We start from the raw sequence: 11,819 nt of genomic DNA, 5'->3' as shown, positions 1-11,819 counted from the left end.
GATGTGCCCCTGGGTTGGGGCACCCTGAGAATTCCCAGGGGCCTCAGTGATCATCGATCATCTAGTCTAGTGGCTTTCAATCTATAATTGTTAAAATAACAGTTTTATTGAAATATATACCATACGATTTACCTATTTAAGGTGTGCGGGTTACTGGTTTTTGATATATTTGCAGAGTTGTGCAGCCATCACCACAATCAATTTTATAACACTTTCATCACCTCCCAGAAAAACTCCATACGCTTTAGCAGTCAGGCCAATCCCCTTCAACTCCCCCACCAGGGCTAGTCAACCACGATCTCCTCACTGTTTCCATAGGTATGCCCATTCTAGACATTTCATATAAATGGAATCATACGATATAGGATCTTGGTGACTGGTTTCTTTTACTTGGCATAATTTTCTCAAGGTTCATCCATGTTGAAGGATGTATCAGTACTTCATTCCATTTCATGGCCAAATTTTATACCTTTATATGGCTAGACCACATTTTGTTTATCTGCTTATCAGTTGATGAACATTTGGAATGTTTCCACTTGGGGCTATTGTGAATAATGGCATCGTGCACAGTCTTGTACAACTTTTTGTGTAGACATGTGTTCTTTTTTCACTTCTCTGTGTGTACCTCCTCCCCCCAGGAGTGGAGTGGCAGGATCAGATGATAATGATGTGTTTAACCTTCTGAGGAGCTGCCAACTATTTTCCAAAGCAACTGCATCATTTTACATTCTCGTCAGCAGCGTCTGTGAGAGTTTCAGTTTCTCTACATCCTCGCCAACACTTGTCAAACTATAATTTTTTTAAACCACATCCCACAGTAAGAAATACTTTACATTCTTACCCAGTTATACACACACAAATAACTGAAACAAAAGCTTTATAAAAGAATACTTAAACTCTGTGTGATGCAGCCTGACATTTTGTATTTCATTCTATTCTTTTTCTTTAGCGCGAACATCTTGGTTCCGACCTGTTAAAATTGATTTCACAACTCACTAATTGTGACCTGCAATTAGAAAAATACTAGGCTATTTTAACCCCTTCATTTTACACCAGAGGAAATTGAGGCCCTGAGATATGTCTTAGCAGATGATACTGCTAATTAGTTGCAGATGAAAGATTAGAGCCCAAGTCTGTTGGCTTCCCGCTTTAACTTTTGACATCTCAAATTTAGCTGCCCTCATATGTGGTAGGTAAAAATAAACTGGAATTTCTGCTCAGATACCATTTTAAAAATTGTGCATACTTTTCTTAAGCAGCACTTTAAATTCAGCAATAAATCAAGCTAGAGACAAAAAGAATGAAAAAAACACAATTTTGTTATCACAAGTCATTAGTCTACAGAGTAATTTTGTGCCTGCTGGACAGGCAAGCTTTTCTGTTTGCTTCATTTTGTTTTTGGTTTTTGTTTTTCTTTAAACTTTATTTCTTTGTGAGAGAGAGGGAGGGAGGGAATGCACATGTGAGTGGAGGGAGAGGAAGAGGGAGAGAATCTTTAAGCAGACGGTCCCCACTGAGCAGGGCTCCATCTCACAACCCTGAGATCACGGCTTGAGCTGAAATCAAGAATCAGATGCTCAACCCACTGAGCCACCCAGGAGCCTCTTGAATGGCAATATTTGAAAGAAAGCAATATAAAAATCTTTTATGCTTCTGTTTTTCTATTTTTCTTGGAATACATCTGGGTCTTAAACCTTTTTATTTCAGTGTTTTCCAACATGTGATAGGGAAACCACTGACACTAGAATCACTTCAAGATTCTTGTTAAAATGTTGTCTTCCCAGGCCCTACTCCAAACCTAAGGAGTCAGAATTGTGGGATGGGACCCGGAAATCAGTGTTTAAAACAAACTTCCCTGGAGAGTGGAAAATCAAGAATGTTTCCAACCTGGTGACTGATGACACAGAGATGAAACAGGTGGCTGACATATACAAGTGTGTCAATACGACATTGCAAATCAAGGGCGAAATTAACTCCATTATAGTAGGTAACTGTCAGAAACTCAGTTTGGTGTTCAGTGATGTGGTGGGCATTGTGGAGATAATCAACAGCAGGGATGTCAAAGTTCAGGTCATGGGTTAAGGGTCAAGCCTTTTCCATCAACAAAACAGAGGGCTGCCACATTTCCCTGAGCAAGAATTCCCTGGGTTATGAGACAGCCAGAGCCAAATCTGAGGTGAAAGTCCTCATTCCTACAGAAGGTGATGACTTTAATGAATTCCCAGTCCCTGAGAGGTTCAAGACCCTTTGGAATGGGCAGAAGTTGGTAACCACAGTGACAGAAATAGCTGGATAAGCAAAGGGCCACTGGGTTCTTTGCCCTCTCCTTCATACCATGGGATAAAGCTATATCAAGATGGTTCTTTTTTGGGGCACCTGGGTAGCTCAGTTGTTGAGCAGCTGCCTTCAGCTCAGGTCATGATCCCAGGGTCCAGAGATCGATCCCCACGTCAGGCTCCCTGCTTGGCAGGAAGCCTGCTTCTCCCTCTCCCACTCTCGCTGTTTTCCCTCTCTCGCTGTGTCTCTGTCAAATAAATAAATTAAAAAAAAAAAAAAAGGTAGTTCTTTTTTAGGGCGCCTGGGTGGCTCAGTTGGTTAAGCGATTGCCTTTGGCTGGGGTCATGATCCTGGAGTCCAGGGGTCGATTCCTACGTCAGTTTCCCTGCTTGGCGGGGAGTCCACTTCTCCCTCTGACCCTCCCCCTTCTCATGCTCTCGATCTCTCATTCTCTCAAATAAAATCTTAAAAAAAAAAAAAAGATGGTTATGGTTCTTTTTTAGATTTCTTTTACCTTTCTGCTCTTAAACTATTTCTCTACTTTGAGAAGCACAGCTACCTGCCCTCACTAAAATATACCTCAGGCTGAAATTTAGGGCGGGACAGCAGGGCAGCTGATCTTCCCCAGGAAGGTACAGCTTTTCCCTGTCCGCTCAACCACACCCTCAGTCCATTCTTAAGGAAACTACACCAGACTGGTGTGTTTTGGCTTTCAGCCTTTGGGGGTTATTTGACCAACAAACAGTGTTTAGGGAAGAATTAAGCAATCCCCAGGAATCAGCGGATCAGAATATTCACACAAGTTCATCTTTTTCTAACAATGAGCTTTAAGGTAGCAGAGGCTGGTGTGATTCTAGCTGCTTCTTCTAACCAAACTGACTTTTCACTGTCGACAAGTGAGGCAGGGGTTGCACTGGACCAAAGGCTGAAGCCTGGCCATCTAGCATTCTAAGAAAAATTGTTTCCTTATAAGCATTCCTTTTATTTTGCATTCCATTCTGGATCTGCCTGAAACTGAGAGAGGAGATTCTCCTGCATCAGGTGCTGTGGCAGTGTCCTGCACCCAGGCCAGTGAAAGGAGTCTTGGACCTCTTCTTTCTCTGGGATCCCTGCCCAGCACCTTCCTACAGAGATGATTTAAACAAGGAAAAAAAAAAAAAAAAAGAAAAAGAAAAAGAAAATACACCATTTCAAGGATTCTGGAATTCCTTCTTCCTCCCATGCCTATCCTCTATCTTCACTGCCTCCTTTGCCCTGTCATGCTCAACTGCTTTTGATTTCTGTCCAGGGACCTGAACAGAGGACTAAAATCTTCATTGCAGCCTGGTTTTAAGTTTTATATAAGAATCTTGCATAGTGGGGTGCGTGGGTGACTCAGTCAGTTAAGCATCTGCCTTCCACTCAGGTCATGATCTCAGGGTCCTGGGATTGAGTCTCAGCAGGGAGCCTGGTTCTCCCTCTCCCTCTGCCTGCCACTCTTCCTGCTTGTGTTCTCTCTTTCTCTGTCAAATAAATGAATAAGGAATGCCTGGGTGCCTCAGTCAGTTAAGAGTTTGCTTTTGGGGCGCCTGGGTGGCTCAGTGGGTTGGGCCGCTGCCTTCGGCTCGGGTCGTGGTCTCAGGGTCCTGGGATCGAGTCCCACGTCGGGCTCTCTGCTCAGCAGGGAGCCTGCTTCCCTTCCTCTCTCTCTGCCTGCCTCTCTGCCTACTTGTGATCTCTCTCTGTCAAATAAATTAATAAAATCTTTAAGAAAAAAAAAAAAAAGTTTGCTTTTGGCTCAGGTCATGATCCCAGGTCCTGGGATCAAGTCCCACATCGGGCTCCCTGCTCAGTGGGGAGTCTGCTTCTCCCTCTCGCTCTGCCTGCTGTTCCCCCTGCTTGTGTTCTCTCTTTATCTGTCAAATAAATAAATAAAATCTTTAAAAAAAAAAAAGAATATTGCATAGCATTGCTAATGTAAATTACAGTTTTTCTCTCTAGGACACTTACCAAAATATGCAACATTTTTGGTGGGATGAGAGATTGTCCTGTGACTTCTACCCATTTCCTGAGGCCTGTGGAAATACACCTTTATGTACTTGAAGTTATACAGAAAATAGAATAAAATTAATATCATACTTGAAAAACAATAAAACAAACTTCCTAGGTGATTCTTATTTTACTCAAGGTTGTGACCTACTAAATTAAGGGTTCGAAAGCCAAATAGGTATAATAGAAAATAAACATTTGTAAGAAAACACCTGAATTATAGCAACAGAGGGAATTAACTAAATCAATCTGTATTGATAAGGTTCAGTATTATTCTACCTGAGTTGGGTGCTAGAAACCATTTTTTGATGGCTATATCCACTGATTTATTATAATCTCAAATAATATGTCTTGGAATAAATAAATACAGCATGCTGTTCACTTTTTCCCCCCAAAGTATTAGCCTATAAAAACAGTTGAATCCAACAAACAATTTCAAACACCTGGTATTCCTCCCTTTATTTTACAAATATTGAGTACCCACCATATGCCAGGCACTGTTCTGAGAGTAAAATACAGTGTGATTTAAAAAAAAAAATACAGTGTAATCAGTGTCAGGAGTAGATCTGTACTTTGGGGACTTAAGAGGAATCTCCTAGGCTTGGGGCTCAAGGAGGGTATCTGGAAGGAAGTGTCATTTCTAGCTGGGACTGGTAGCGTAAGGCCAGGGAGGGTCTAAAGCATTTTTAGACAGTGGGGAATATGTCTGAAGAAAGACAAGGGTCAAGAGAGATAAGCTGAGCCTGCCTAAAGATATGAGAAAAAGTTTGTGCAAAGTCCATATGTGAAAGAAAGTATGCATGTAAAATACTGCTTACTAATTAATAATAGTATTAAAACATTTTGAGGATTTCTTAGGTGCTAGGTAGTGTTGTTCATACTTGACATATAGGAACTTGTTTTAAAGCTCAATACAAAGCTGTGGAGTAGGTTCTTTTATTCCCAGTTTGCAGATGAGGAAACTGAGACAGAGTACAACTTGCCCAAGATCACATACCTAGTAAGTGGTGTGAGATTTCAACAGCTAGATTCTACTCAATTTTCTATACTCTTAGCTTCTCTGCCTTTTTCTCTCCTCTGTATGTCACTATGTTTGACATTTTATGTAGAACTTCTGACGAACTAAGGTAGGTGGTGTGATACTAGAGGTGACTAAATTGCCAGTGGTCTCCACAATTAGAAAGAGGCAGAGTAAGAGCTTGTAAGTCTTTCTTTTCTTTTGTTATATCATACTATACTTCATTTTATTTAATAAAAGCAAAAATGTATATGCCAGCTCATCTTGGGTGAAAAATTATTTGTAGTGAAATAAACTTAATTCGAGGAGTGGAGATAAGAGAGGGTGACACATGTGATTTGGACTCTGTTCTGTTATTGATTTATGGGACATATGAAGCTGTTCTTCATGCAGTAGAAATTCTAGGGCTGGAAGTCAAAAAGCTTTGGATATCATCTGGTGTAAGTGACCTTTGATGACTCAAGAGTGGCTAAGCTCACCCAAAGAGAGAAGAGAAACTGACCCTTCAGTAATGCCTAGGAATAGAGGTGAGCAGCAGAGGGAGAGTGAAACTGAAATTGGTTGGAAAGATAGGAATGGCAACAGGAGAGTTCCAGTTAAGAAAAACAAAAACAAACAAACAAAAAAACAAAAAAACCAAGGGGAAATACAGTATCAGAAATGAGAGACTATTCAATTCAAATGGCAACAGAGAATGATAAAAACAGACATAGTCCTTGGGTTTAACAGCAGGAGGTCTTTAGGAGAGGAACATCGGTAGGATGGTAGAAGTAGAACCCAGACCCAAGTGATCAGAGGGATGAATGGAAGATGAGGAAAAGGAAACAATGAACATCTGGAGACTAAGGTTTGCTGTGAAGGTAGGAGCAAGGTTGAGGTGATAGATTGAGGAGAAAAAAGGATTATTTATTTAATCTATATACATATACATATTTCAGATGTGTGTACACAAACACACATGTCAGAAATGTGAGCATAAAAGTGCCTGGGTGGCTCAGTAGGTTAAGCATCTGACTGTTGATATGGCTGGGGAAGATCTCAGGGTTGTGAGATAGAGCCCTTCCCTGTCGGGCTCACATGCTGGGTGTGTAGCCTTTTTAAGATTCTCTCTCCCTCCCTCTTCTTCTCCCCATGCCCACCTCTTAAAAAAAAAAAAAAAAAAAAAAAAGGAAGAAAGAAAGAAAGCATGTTTTAGATAGAGACAAAGTCCGAGGTAGAGGTGAAATGGAAGTTTTGTAAAGACAGAAGGGAAAGGTTGGAAGCTCAGGTAGACAGTCATTGACAGTTATTTTTTCCCAGACGTAGGTGAAGGGAGGGATAGGGGATATATCTAAGTGTGCTTTCTTTTCTTCTCTCTGGAGTGGTAAAGTGTGAATCACTAAGGGTAAATTTCATAAGCGCCCAGTGAAAGTGGCTCTGATTCTTTGGTGAACAGTTTCCAGAAGTAAAATTGCTTCTCGGAATTACGCAACCTCCTTTTCATTACTCTGGCTCTGCATCATAGTGTTTTTTAAGAACAAAATATCCTTAAAAGGAGATTTTAAAAAGAGACAAGATGTTACTGACGTGATTTTGTCTTGATGCAAACATCTACATCCTTGTTGACCCTTGGAAATTTGATCATTGTTACAATTTTTTAAAAATTTTATTTATTTATTTGAGAGAGAGAGAGTGAGAGCATGAGAGGGGAGACGGTCAGAGGAAGAAACAGACTCCCCATGGAGCTTGGAGCCTGATGTGGTACTCGATCCCAGGACTCTGGGATCATGCCCTGAGCCGAAAGCAGTCACCCAACCAACTGAGCCACCCAGGCATCCTGTTACAATTTTCTTATTGTCTTGGATACATGTTTCTACAGAGACCTGGCTAAAACTCTTCCAAGATCAGTGGCAATGATAATTCTAACAGACTCCTTAGACTTGCCTAACACAGTTTTGCTGAATAATTGAGTAGTGAGGCTTTTATGTACAGTATTTGAAGTTATTTACTGGTTCCAATTTTTTTTTCATTCCCTTAAGTTTATCTCAAAGTTTGAATAAGGTAAAATTGCTAATTCACAGTTTTGAAAAATGATACATACTTTCTCAACAACTAGACTTAAGACTGTGTAATAAGCATTCATTCTATTGTATTGATAGTGTTTTGGATAAATTTTAAACCTTCATGCAATTTCATTCAAAATAGGCATAAAGTTCCTTCTATTTTAGAAAGCATTAGATGCCAAGAGTGTAAAAGGCAAATTAGACCTGTCCTCTGATCTCAAGAATCTTTCTAACAAGTAGAATTTATAAATTATGGTAAGATAAAGGGACCGACCTATACTGATTGGGAACAGGACGAGGGCAGTTCAGGAAAGGGTTCTTTGAGGAGGTAGTCTTTCCTGGAGTGTTGAAAGATGAATAGATTGAGGAAGGGATAACATTCGAGGTAGAGTAAAAAAATATATGGTGTATCAAAGGAATAGGAACTGGTAATGGCATAATTTTGGAAATTCTTTTTTCGTGTCAAAATTCTATGGAGTTAGGCTTCTCCCTTTCAGAGAAAGAAGTTACAATTAAAAGGAATGCTAGAGGGCACCTGGGTGGCTCAGTGGGTTAAGCCCCTGCCTTCGGCTCTGGTCGTGATCTCGGAGTCCTGAGATTGAGCCCTGCATCTAGCTCTTTCCTCAGCAGGAAGCCTGCTTCCCCTTCTCTCTCTGCCTGCCTCTCTGCCTACTTGTAATCTCTCTCTCTCTCTCTGTCGAATAAATAAATAAATAATCTTTTTAAATAAATAAATAAATAAAAATAAAAGGAATGCTAGAATGAATCTTGTGATGCTAGATTATGTGTGTGTGTGTGTATCTATATATACACATACATACCAACACACAGATATAGAGATGAATATAAAAATATATATGTGTATTATATATGTGAGTTAATATACATACATATATTCCTGGTTCTGTCCCCCAAGACAGCCTAGAAGCAGTGACGTCTCAGTACCAGTGAGCACATGTAATGCCCAGATTTGGTTTCTCCAATAAAAGGAATCAGGACTCTTTGGAGAAGTGGTTGATTTCAGGGCTGGGGCCGTGCAAATAAAAGATGAGTTTGGAACATCTTATAGGGCTAAAAAGTAAGAATGTGCATTAAAAAAAAAAGTGGTGGCACGTTGAATGGACACTAGAGCCAAGCTGAAAGTGCTCCAAGTGACCAAAGCTGGGAACAATTTGAGCAACAAAATAAAATTAGCCAGGGAATAAAACAATCCAAGAATTGTTATAACTCAGGAAATAAAATAAATATCCATGGGTCTATCCTAATATAAATAAATGACTGAATAAATAAACAAGAGGGAAAGGACAATTTTTCCTTATAGAAGAATTCCAATTAATAAATGCAAAAGAAATGAGGGCAATAGAAAATCCCCTTTAAAACATCATAATAATTGCTGAAGGCAAGATCAGCCCATGAATGCTAAAATTAGTGAGTAAATGTTTAAGAAGGAATAGGATTAAAGTATCTTCCCCCCAATATTTGTGAATTCTAAAGGTAAGCATAGTAACTTTACAATGGTGAAACCTGGCAGACAGCTCCTTAACCAAATGATCCAGTAACAAGATGCCAACATCATGTGCCTTCTGACAGGATACACTGAGGAAGAAGGCACATCAGCTCTGTAGTAGTCTCCCCCAAATTCTGTAACTTCAGTCTAGTCTGAGAAAGCATCAGATTTTAAAAAGGAAAAACCTTTTTTTTTTTTTTGGAGTGTTGCCAGATGTCCCAGGCTCATCTGGTATCTGCCCCGCCCCAGCTCTGGAATCAACTACTTGTTCAAGGAGTGTAGGTTCTTATTACCAGGGAACAAAGAAACCCGAATTGAAGGTCGTTCTACATAATACCTAAACAGTACTCTTCAAAAGTATCCTGCTCATGAAAGGCAAGGAAAAACTGAGGAACTGTCATAGAGATTGGAATAGACTTAAGACATGACTATTAAATGTTGTGTAGGATCCTGGAACAGAAAGAAGACTTTAGTGGAAAGTCTTTTTTTTTTTTTTTTTTTTAAGATTTTATTTATTTATTTGACAGATCACAAGTAGGTAGAGAGGCAGGCAGAGAGAGAGAGAAGCAGGCTCTGTGCTGAGCAGAGAGCCCGATGCGGAACTAGATCCCAGGACCCTGAGATCATGACCTGAGCCAAAGGCAGAGGCTTAACCCACTGAGCCACCCAGGTGCCCCTTTAGCGGAAAGTCTTAATTTTGATAGTTGTGCTATGGTAATATAAGATAAAGCTATGTGAACGTTACATGGGAACTTTCGTACTATCTTTGCAGCTTGTGTATATCTAAAAATTATAAATAAGTTAAAAAGAACTACTAACTGTCAAAAGCTTTTCCAAGTGTGTGAATTTAGTCACTGTTTTTGTAAAAAAAGCTAATTAATTAATTAATTAAAATATATATATATATATATATATATGGGGCCCCTGTGTGGCTCAGTGGGTTAAAGCCTCTGCCTTCGGCTCAGGTCATGATCCCAGGGTCCTTGGATCGAGCCCCACATTGGGCTCTTTGCTCAGCAGGATGCCTGCTTCCTCCTCTCTCTCAGCCTGCCTCTCTGCCTACTTGTGATCTCTGTCAAATAAATAAATAAAATCCTTTAAAAAATTAAAAAAAATATATATATATGGCCTCAGAAATAAATGTAGGGGTGTCTGGGTGGCTTAGTTGGTTAAGCATCTGACACTTGACTCAGGTCTTGATTTCAGGGTCATGAATTCAAACCCCATATTGGGCTCCATGCAGGGTGTGGAGCCTACTTAGGAAAGAAGGAAGGAAGGAAAAAGAGAAATAAAAAGAAATGTAGTTTATATTCTGAAAAAAAAATATGTGGGAACATATTTCATGTGCTTTTGTTTAAAGTTTCCCTTTGCACCTTGAAGTTCTTTTAGGTTGGTTTTTTCCTTTTAATTTAGTTGCTCTCTGATGTTCAAATCACAAAGAATTTTTTATTAAAAAAGAAAAGAAAAAAATTTGAAACACTACAATATGTTTCTAAAAATAACATTTTCTTTTAACAAGTGAGTTTATACTTTGTTCTAATTTTTTTTGAGGCTGTGTTCAGGCAACCTCTTGCACAATTAACTATCTCCTGGGAGTGGGGGGTGGTAGAGAGGGAGAGGGAGAAAGAAAGATATGATGAGATTAGGAGATTATATTTTAAGAACAGGATTGTATTAGTGGCAGCTCATTTGCTTTCTTCCAAGCATGAATTCTGCAAGACAATTTGCTTAGTTAGGTTAAGTCTGTAAATGAATTTATTATAGAATAGGTTTCCTGGAGCAGCTGCAGGCTTCACCCTCAGCACTAGCTCAGGGAAGCACATACCTGGGACCAAATTTCCCAGTGAGTCATCGCCCAACCCTTAAACTTTAAAGAACCTTTGTTTAAAGGATTTTTATCTCCAGGCTACCACTCAGCCATAGGACATTTAGCTATCCTACCTCAAGCTACCAAGTGTGATAAAAGAACTTTGAACTGGTAATTATAACCCTGGCTCTCATATGGGGAAAATTATTGGACCTTTATGTGGCTCAGTTCTCTTGCTGTAAAAAGGGAGACTTGGTTACTTGATTTCTAAGGTTCCCTCTTGATGTTAAAGTCTGTCCTATGTATCTAAAACTGAAGGTATCTTCCTTCTTAGAAAACAGTTATCTTTGGGCGCCTGGGTGGCTCAGTTGGTTAAGCAACTGCCTTCGGCTCAGGTCATGATCCTGGAGTCCCGGGATTGAGTCCCACATCAGGCTCCCTGCTCAGCAGGGAGTCTGCTTCTCCCTCTGGCCCTTCCCCCTCTCATGCTCTCTCTCTCTCTCTCTCTCATTCTCTCTTTCTAAAAACAAAACAAAACAAAACAGTTATCTTTTATCCCATTATTGTTTGTTAAACCACTGTCCTTGCAATCTCTGAGGCTAAAAATCTTAGTTATTTGTGTTATACCCATTTCCTTTAACTCTTGCACACAATTGACAACCAGTCCAGCAATTCTTCCATCACAGCTGAAGTGGCAGTAGAATGCATTTGGCCTAAGGGGTTGGGTTTTGGAGTCTGAACACTGACTTCTGCCTGAGCCGTATATTAACTATGGGACCTCTGCCAAATTACTTAACCTCAATGGACCAGTTTTTTGTTTGTTTGTTTTTGACTGGAAATAACACTAACTCCAGGGTTGTAATAAGTATTAAATAAGTTAGTAAGTGTCCACTAAGTGATAGTGCTTTTTATTATTAGTACGTAGTAATGCAATGGATTGGATCTTAAAGTCAAATGGGCCTCTGGAAAAAAAAAATGTTAAAAGATTTTGCAGCCCAAATTGAATACCTCCTTCTAGATAGGTCTTTCCAGTACATGCTTTTCCTTATTTATTTATTTATTTATTTATTTATTTATTTATTTATTTATTTATTTATTTTGAGAGCAGGAAGGAAGGTGGGGAGGGACAGAGGGGTGGGA

This window comes from Enhydra lutris, unplaced genomic scaffold (genome assembly GCF_002288905.1).
Source record: "Enhydra lutris kenyoni isolate GAN:26980312 unplaced genomic scaffold, ASM228890v2 scaffoldscaffold56, whole genome shotgun sequence".
Lineage (NCBI taxonomy): Eukaryota > Metazoa > Chordata > Mammalia > Carnivora > Mustelidae > Enhydra > Enhydra lutris.
The sequence above is the reverse complement of the archived record's forward strand: the minus strand, read 5'-3'. Positions refer to the sequence as shown.